Genomic DNA, 9317 nt, shown 5'->3' with positions numbered 1-9317 from the left:
CTATTATGCCGGTGTCGATAGGCGCCCACACATAAGACGTAATACTCCCGTGCATATATTGCTCATTGTGGGAGTGTTCGTATGTTAATGAAGTGCACTAGGCGCCCCTGCTATTATGCGATCGGACTTTGCTCCTAGCGCTAAGAAGTGGTTTGAAAAGTTCTTAAGTTTAGACTTCATGCACGTTTTGAAACACGAGCGCGCCTCCGCGGTTTGCGCATGCATGTGGGCACACATGAACACGCACGTGGCTCCACGGCAAGACGTCAATTACGGTCACAGTATAAATGCTTTATTTCAGAAGGGAGAGGCAGAGAAGCGCGCTGACCTCCTTCTTAGGACTTCCATAATAGCATAGCGCTAATGACTCAACGCAGCCGGTTCTTAAAGGGAATGGCACCTGGCACGCTGATTGGGTTGATTGAGAAGACGCCCAAAACACACCCATGACTAATTTCTTTGCTTAGCGCCGGGTTTTAGGCGCCCACTACCGCACGCATAATAGCAAAGTGGCCTTGACCACGCCTCCACGTCTTATGTTTAGATCTACCGCCTCGTCTTATTGCTTAAGACTTATGAAGTGCATAATAGGGCCCAAGGGGTCTAACCTGCTTGATTGTGGTAGATATTTAGGCTAGTGTCGTATAGATTCACCCTGCTGTTCACTGTCTACAATCTACACTCTCACCTGGTAACAGTGTTCCTGAATTGGAGATTGTGTTGATGACGTGTTCTGGTCGTCCCCAGGGAGAGAGAGAGAGTGTGTGTGTGTGTGTGTGTGTGTGTGTGTGTGTGTGTGTGTGTTGGTCCATGTGTGTGTCTGACCCGGTTCTGGTTCTGGTCGTCCCCAGGGAGAGGCAGGAGGCGGACGGGCAGCTGAAGGAGCTGAAGGACCAGCTGGAGGCCGAGCAGTACTTCACGGTACCAGAATCTATCTTCTGCTGTCTGGAGTGTGTGATGGGGGGGGTGAGGGGGGGGAAGGGAGGGAGAGAGAGAGTTGGGAAGAGAGGATGGGAGGGAGAGAGGGGGGGAGAGGGAGAGAGAGGGGGGGAGAGGGAGGCAGGGGAGAGGGAGAGGGAGGCGGGGGGAGGGGGAGGGAGGGAGAGTGAAGGAGAGAAAGAGGGAGAGTTAGTTTCATCTGCTGGACATGTATTGACATCAAAGCTTCTTCTGTTAATTTCCCCCCCCCCCAGACCCTGTATAAGACCCAGACCCGTGAGCTGAAGGAGGAGTGTGACGAGAGGAACAAGCTGTACAGAGACGCCCAGCAGAGGCTGGAGGACTACCAGGAGGAGAGGTAACCCTTATTTACATTTTTGGCATTTAGCAGACGCCTTATTCCAAAAGCGACTTACAATCAATACATTTGACTAACCAAGTGAATCATCAATCCACCAGTCGTAGCAGGAAGAGTAATCTAGCTCAGGCCCGGGGCCATTGGCAGTCTAGAAGTGATAGAAGGAAAAAAAAGAAAGTGTTTTTTGTTTTTAGATCGACAGTTCTGTTTTTAGAAACAGAGAAACAGTACAAGGGGGGCAGTAGAAGTCTTAGGGGACACAGTGCTGGGGGGTAGTAGATGTCTCAGGAGACACAGTGCTGGGGGGTAGTAGATGTCTCAGGAGACACAGTGCTGGGGGGTAGTAGGTGTCTCAGGAGACACATTGCTGGGGGGTAGTAGATGTCTCAGGAGACACAGTGCTGGGGGGTAGTAGATGTCTCAGGAGACACAGTGCTGGGGGGTAGTAGATGTCTCAGGAGACACAGTGCTGGGGGGTAGTAGATGTCTCAGGAGACACAGTGCTGGGGGGTAGTAGATGTCTCAGGAGACACAGTGCTGCGGGGGTGGTAGATGTCTCAGGAGACACAGTGCTGGGGGGTAGTAGATGTCTCAGGAGACGCAGTGCTGGGGGGTAGTAGATGTCTCAGGAGACACAGTGCTGGGGGGTAGTAGATGTCTCAGGAGACACAGTGCTGGGGGGTAGTAGATGTCTCAGGAGACACAGTGCTGGGGGGTAGTAGATGTCTCAGGAGACACAGTGCTGGGGGGGTAGTAGATGTCTCAGGAGACACAGTGCTGGGGGGTAGTAGATGTCTCAGGAGACACAGTGCTGGGGGGTAGTAGATGTCTCAGGAGACACAGTGCTGGGGGGTAGTAGATGTCTCAGGAGACACAGTGCTGGGGGGGTAGTAGATGTCTCAGGAGGAGCAGTTAAGGTGTAACCTGAAGAGATGGAAATGGAGGTCTTCAGTCTCCGACGGAAGATGGGTAGTGACTCTGCAGTTCTGACAGCCGAATGATTGATTCTATCCTGGTTTGGTCCCATCGTCTTGCCGTAGGGACTCCCTGGCCGCCCAGCTGGAGGTGAGCCTGACCAAGGCGGACTCTGAGCAGCTGGCCCGGTCCATCGCAGAGGAGCAGTACTCTGACCTGGAGAAGGAGAAGATCATGAAGGAGCTGGAGATCAAAGACATGATGGCCCGACACAGGCAGGAGCTGGGCGACAAGGAGGCTACAATCGGCTCGGTGAGAGGGAGGGAGGGGGGGAGGGAGAGGGGAAGAGAGGGAGAGAAAGAGGGAGAGGGGAAGGGAGAGATTGAGAGAGAGAGATTGAGAGAGAAAAGAGATTGAGAGAGAGAAGTTTGAGAGAGAGAGAGAGAGAGAGAGAGAGAGAGAGAGGAGAGGAGAAATGGAGATAGATGTGGGCGGAGAGGAGAGGGAATCGTGATTCCCAAATGACGTCACCCTGCGTCTCAGTGAGACCTGGCTGTGGAGAACCAGGGTGACAGACTCTACCCTATATTAACTGTCAGGTGCTCGGCTGACGCACTCAAGCACAAGTACAAGTACACAAGCACACCTGGGTCTCTCCCACCACGCTCACCTGTCCCTGCGCTGCCCCCTACAGCTGGAGGAGTCCAACCGCACCCTGACCGTGGACGTAGCCAACCTGGCCAACGAGAAGGAGGAGCTGAACAACCAGCTGAAGGAGTTCCAGCAGAGTAAGTGTGTGTGTGTGTGTGTGTGTGTGTGTGTGTGTGTGTCAAGACACTGAACGCCTTACAAGGTTAATCTATGACACAAGGGGTCTTACCCGCTTGATTGTGGTAGATATTTAGGCTAGTGTCGTATAGATTCACCCTGCTGTTCACTGTCTACAATCTACACTCTCGCCTGATAACAGTGTTCCTGAATGTTCCAGGAATGTTGGGAGATTGTGTTGACGTGGTGTGTGTGTGTGTGTGTGTGTGTGTGTGTGTGTGTGTGTGTGTGTGTGTGTGTGTGTGTGTGTTGCAGAGCTCCACAGGTCGAAGGAGGAGGAGAGACAGATGAACTCTGTGAAGGTTTCCTTTGAGAGACAGCTGCAATCAGAGAGGACCCTGAAAATTCAAGTGAGTGTGTGTGTGTGTGTGTGTGTGTGTTTATATTTGTGTGTGTGTTACGCCCCCTGGTGACTCGGGGTAGCAGGGCGCAACATAAAGCAACAGAACGGACCAGTGAGGGAGCAGTCACACAAACCCCAGGAAACCCAAAATGTAATAAATTAATATTTATTGATAAAGCACCACAGGGAACAGAGAGGGCTTTCACACCAGCAAAGAACCGTTCCGGTTCGCGTTCGCGAACCAAGTCTGGAACCGGCTGGCGCGTTCAGACCGAAACTCAATTGGTTCTGAGACTGAAAAGTTGGTTCGCAGCGGGAACCAGAAAATAGTGGTTCTCAAGCGTTAACCAAAACGTAGAACTGTGAAGACCAGCTGTGAAGGCAAAATGTGTGTGTGTGTGTGTGTGTGTGTTTATATTTCGTGTGTGTGTGTGTGTGTGTGTGTGTTTATATTTATATTTGTGTGTGTCTGTGTGTGGTGCAGTTATCTATTGAACAGAGAGGGCATTTATGTGTGTTTATGTGTGTGTGTTTATATGTGTGTTTACGTGTGTGTTTATGCGTCCGTCAGGCGATCAACAAACTGGCAGAGATCATGAACCGTAAGGAGGCGCACACCGGTCACCGTGGCAACGACATGGACGTGCGCAGGAAGGAGAAGGAGAACAGGAAGCTGCAGCTGGAGCTGCGCTCGGAGAAGGAGAAGCTCAACAGCACCATCATCAAGTACCAGAGGGAGATCAACGACATGTCGGCGGTCAGTAGCCCGTAGCGTAGCCCTAGTGTAGCATAGCCTAGCATAGCCTAGCGTAGCGTATCCCGCCACCAAGCCAGCCTAAGAAAGTGGGCTAGATGCAGAACTCACTCTGAAGCCGGTCGACTGACCCAAACGAGACATTAAATTGCAGTTCTGTAAATCCCGTCATCAAACATCATATTTTACATTATGTATTATTACACAGTGTACTGGAGAAGCTTCCTCTGTCTCTCAAGACCCTTTCTAAAACTTTTCTGAAACGTGTGTCTGTGTGTGTCTGTCTCCGTCTCCGTCTGCGTCTGCGTCTCTGTCTCTGTCTCTGCGTCTGTCTCTTTCTCTGTGTCTGTGTCTGTGTCTCTGTCTCTGTCTCTGTCTCTTTGTCTGTCTCTTTCTCTGTCTCTGTCTCTGTCTCTGCGTCTGTCTCTTTCTCTGTCTGTGTCTGTGTCTCTGTCTGTGTCTGTCTCTGTCTCTTTGTCTGTCTCTTTCTCTGTCTCTTTGTCTCTTTCTCTGTCTCTTTCTCTGTCTCTGTCTCTGCGTGTGCATCTGCGTCTATGCGTCTGCGTGTGTGTGTCTGTCTGCGTCTGCATGCATCTCCCTCCCTCCCTCCCTCCCTCCCTCCCTGCAGGTGATCTCAGAGGAGAGCCAGGTGCGTCTGGAGCTCCAGATGGCCATAGACAGTAAGGACAGCGACATCGAGCAGCTGCGCTGTCAGCTGACCTCCCTCAGCGTGCACTCCCTGGACTCCACCTCCATCAGCTCCGGCAACGACCTGGAGGACGACGGCGCCTACCCAGGTAACACACACACACACACACACAGGGAGGACACACACACACACACAGGGAGGACACACACACACAAACAGGGAGAACACACACACACACACACACACACACAGGGAGGACACAGACACACACAGGGAGAACACACACACGCACACACACACACACACACAGATACAGACACACACTCGGACACACACACACAGGGAGAACACACACACACAAACAGGGAGAACACACACACACACACACACACACACACACACACACACACACACAGGGAGGACACACGCATACACACTCACTCAGACACACACACACTCACTCAGACACACACACGCGCACACACACACACAGGGAGAATGCACACACACACACACACACACACACACTCACACTCTCACCAGATCACCGTGTCACTTCCTCGTTCCTCTCTCGTCACTTCCTGTATCCCTCACTCTCCTCGTTGTGTCTCGACACAACCCCTCCAACTGTCTTCAGATCAGATTCCCACTTCCTGGTTTAGCCATTTTCTAAAGTCTCTGCTTACTTCTTCTTCGAATACACCTTTTTATTCCTCTTCCTTTCCCTCCCCCACCCCCCTCTTCTCCCTTCACTCCCCCCTCCCTCCTCCCCCCCTCTTCTTCCTTCACTCCCCCCCCCCCCCCTCCCCCCCCCAGTGCGCATCACCCACTCCCACACCTCCGAGTCCATGTCCTTCACCTACCAGCGCACGCACAAGTCGGTCTGCATCGACACGCGCCCCTCCCTCCTCCGACCCGCCCGCTCTCTCTTCGACTCCTCCGACTCTGAGGAGGAGGAGGAGGAGGAGGAGGAGGAGGAGGAGGGGGGGGACGGGAGGCTACAACATGGCCGCCGTCCTCCCTTGGCCCTCACCTACGACCAGCCCCCCCCCCCCACCAGAGCAGCCTGACAGCGCAGGTCAGGTGACCCCCAGTCGAAGCATGAGGGTGGTTTTCAAAACGCCCCCCCCCCAAAAAAATATACTCACCAACCTCTTCGCCTCTTGCCCCCCCCCCTCCCCCTCTCTTGGCTCTGTCTCTGTCTTTCTCTGTAGTGGCATTAATACCCTGCCTGGTTGTTTTTGACAGCAAAAGCGTGTGAACAGGGTTGCCAGATGGGGCGGGTGACCGCCAATTGGGCTACTGGATTTAGCTGTTTTTAGACTGGTTAGGCTGGAAATGATCAATCCCAACTGGCAACTCTGCGTGTGTGAACACTCACAGCCTGACACATTGTGTTACCGTACATTTACATTTTACATTTTCTGCTTTCAGCAGACACCTTGTTCCAAAGCGACTTACAATCGATACGTTTGACTAAAGCAAGTGAATCACCAATCCACCAGTCGTAGCAGGAAGAGTAATCTAGCTCAGGCCGGGGGCCATTGGCAGTGGTCGTGATAGAAATACGTGATAGAAAATAGATTGATTGATTTTTGGACACTGGAGAAACAGTAGACACAGTCTGTCAGACTGTCTGTCTGTAGTAGATGTCTCAGGAGACAGTGCTGGGGGGTAGTAGATGTCTCAGGATACACAGTGCTGGGGGGTAGTAGATGTCTCAGGAGACACAGTGCTGGGGGGTAGTAGATGTCTCAGGAGACACAGTGCTGGGGGGTAGTAGATGTCTCAGGAGACAGTGCTGGGGGGTAGTAGATGTCTCAGGAGACACAGTGCTGGGGGGTAGTAGATGTCTTAGGAGACGCAGTGCTGGGGGGTAGTAGATGTCTCAGGAGGGACAGTGCTGGGGGGTAGTAGATGTCTCAGGAGACACAGTGCTGGGGGGTAGTAGATGTCTCAGGAGACACAGTGCTGGGGGCTAGTAGATGTCTCAGGAGACACAGTGCTGGGGGGTAGTAGATGTCTCAGGAGACACAGTGCTGGGGGGTAGTAGATGTCTCAGGAGACACAGTGCTGGGGGGTAGTAGATGTCTCAGGAGACACAGTGCTGGGGGGTAGTAGATGTCTCAGGAGACACAGTGCTGGAGGGTAGTAGATGTCTCAGGAGACACAGTGCTGGGGGGTAGTAGATGTCTCAGGAGACACAGTGCTGGGGGGTAGTAGATGTCTCAGGAGGAGCAGTTAAGGTGTAACCTGAAGAGATGGGTCTTCAGTCTCTCTACCCTTGTTCACTTTTGAGTGCACTCACATTATGTCGACTGCCAAAAAAACGACAACAACTTCCTGTCAGCTTGTATCCAGACTGCTTCCTGGCTTGTGTGGTTTACATCATCAGTGATGATGGATGATGAAAGTGTTTGGAATTGGGGGGAAATATTATTTGTGTTTTTTGCGAGTGGCCACTAACACAAGCACTATCTCTCTCTCTCTCTCTCTCTCTCTCTCTCTCTCTCTCTCTCTCTCTCTCTCTCTCTCTCTCTGTCTCTGTCTCTGTCTCTGTCTCTCTCTCTGTCTCTCTCTCTGTCTATCTCTCTCTGTCTCTCTCTGTCTCTCTCTCTCTGTCTCTCTCTGTCTCTCTCTCTCTGTCTCTCTCTCTGTCTCTCTCTCCCCCTCTCTCTCTCTCTCCCCCTCTTTCTCTCTGTCTCTCTCTCTCTCCAAGCATGAAACAACAAAGCTGCTCTTCCTTGAATGAATGAATGAATGAATGCTACTTCCTGTTTCCTGTGTTTGTCCACCCAGACACCAGGCTGGAGGGCTGGCTGTCACTTCCTGCTAAGAACACCAAGAGGTTTGGATGGGACAGAAAGGTAAGTGTGCTTTACTGTTATGGATGTCTGTAGGCTATGTATAATGTATGTATATGTCTGGTATTTGGGGGGATGGGGGGGGGATATGTTTTAAGTTTGTTCTTTGTTGAAAAATACAATAAAAGAAATCTTGAAGAAAAAAGAAGAAGAAAGGTAATTGTGCCCCATTTTCGCCGCTTAGCTAATAGTGTTATATCATAAACGTTAGAAATGTCTGATTATTGTGGCCTGAGGTGGTCCAGTGGTCTAGCACCATGTCCTGGGGTGGTCCAGTGGTCTAGCACCATGGCCTGGGGTGGTCCAGTGGTCTAGCACCATGGCCTGGGGTGGTCTAGTGGTCTAGCACCATGGCCTGGGGTGGTCTAGTGGTCTAGCACCATGGCCTGGGGTGGTCTTGTGGTCTAGCACCATGGCCTGGGGTGGTCCAGTGGTCTAGCACCATGGCCTGGGGTGGTCTTGTGGTCTAGCACCATGGCCTGGGGTGGTCCAGTGGTCTAGCACCATCTACAGTGCACACATATGCCCATGTCGGCATGGGTTAGAATCCGGCCCATGCCCTGCTGACATGCCCTCCCTCTCTCCCTTCTTCTCCTTACTTTCCTGTCTGTCTTCACTGTATCTGTCTAATAAAATGGACAATATGAGTGGTACTGCCCCCACTCGAAAAAAAAGTCTGATTATTGACCCCCTCCCTCTCTGATGTGTTTGTCCTGCAGTACGTGGTGGTGAGCAGTAAGAAGATTCTGTTCTACAACAGCGAGGCGGACAAGGAGCAGTCCAACCCCTACATGATCCTAGACATCGCGTGAGTCGCCATGGGAACCCTCCTCCAACCAGTGGCTTTGCCTTGTCATCATCTGTGCTTTTACCTTTTAGCTGGTGAAACACAGATAACGTCATATAGAGTGTTCTGGAGTCGTGCTGCATACATACGTTATTATAATGTTCTGTGGTTGCACACTTCTCATCTTTTTTTAATCTTTTTCTCTCTCTCTCTCTTTCTGTCTCTGTCTGTCTCTCTGTGTCTCTCTCTCTCTTTCTGTCTCTGTCTGTCTCTCTGTCTCTCTCTCTCTCTGTTTCTCTCTCTGTCTCTCTCTCTCTGTCTCTCTCTCTGTCTCTCTCTCTCTGTCTCTCTTTCCCTGTCTCTCTCTCCCTGTCTCTCTCTCTCTATCTCTCTCTCTGTGTCTCTGTGTGTGTCTCTCTCTCTCTCTCTCTCTCTCTCTCTCTCTATACAGTAAGCTGTTCCACGTCAGACCAGTCACTCAGACAGATGTATACCGTGCAGATGCCAAAGAAATCCCCAGGATATTCCAGGTACGAAAAAAAAAAACTGATTCAGCTTTCAGTCACGCTGCCGCATGCTCCTGGAACAAACTCCCTGAAGAAATCAAACAGGCCCGAACCCCTGAAAATATTTAAATCTAAGCTAAACACCTTCATGTTTTGCAGCAGTTCTGATTAAACACAAACACTTCTATCGATGTCTTTTATCCATTAACTATTGTCTTATTGAATGTTTTATCTTACTTCTTATCTATTTTATTTTATTTATTTGCTTTTATTCATTGTCAATTTTATTTGTCTTACTATGCTATCCTCTTGCTTTGAATTGCCCCTGTTGTTGTATAAAATGTTGCCTTGACTTGCCTCTCTCTCTATCTCTC

General features: G+C 51.0%; 1 pseudogene across 1 annotated transcript in view; it reads left to right on the top strand.

Moving 5' to 3' along the window:
- Nucleotides 1-9317, top strand: part of LOC308159676 (rho-associated protein kinase 2-like) — a 43101-nt pseudogene that overhangs the window by 29381 nt on the left and 4403 nt on the right. Inside the window, exons 14-24 of the transcript XR_013938032.1 lie at nt 852-921; nt 1194-1297; nt 2338-2524; nt 2907-3000; nt 3296-3390; nt 3955-4140; nt 4766-4934; nt 5603-5864; nt 7586-7653; nt 8370-8458; nt 8889-8967. The product of XR_013938032.1 is annotated as a rho-associated protein kinase 2-like (transcript). The remainder of the gene's footprint in view (nt 1-851; nt 922-1193; nt 1298-2337; nt 2525-2906; nt 3001-3295; nt 3391-3954; nt 4141-4765; nt 4935-5602; nt 5865-7585; nt 7654-8369; nt 8459-8888; nt 8968-9317) is intronic.

Source organism: Nansenia antarctica (assembly GCF_963989245.1).
Source record: "Nansenia antarctica genome assembly, chromosome: 6".
Taxonomy (NCBI): Eukaryota; Metazoa; Chordata; class Actinopteri; order Argentiniformes; family Microstomatidae; genus Nansenia; species Nansenia antarctica.
This window is presented reverse-complemented; position numbering and strand designations above follow the sequence as displayed.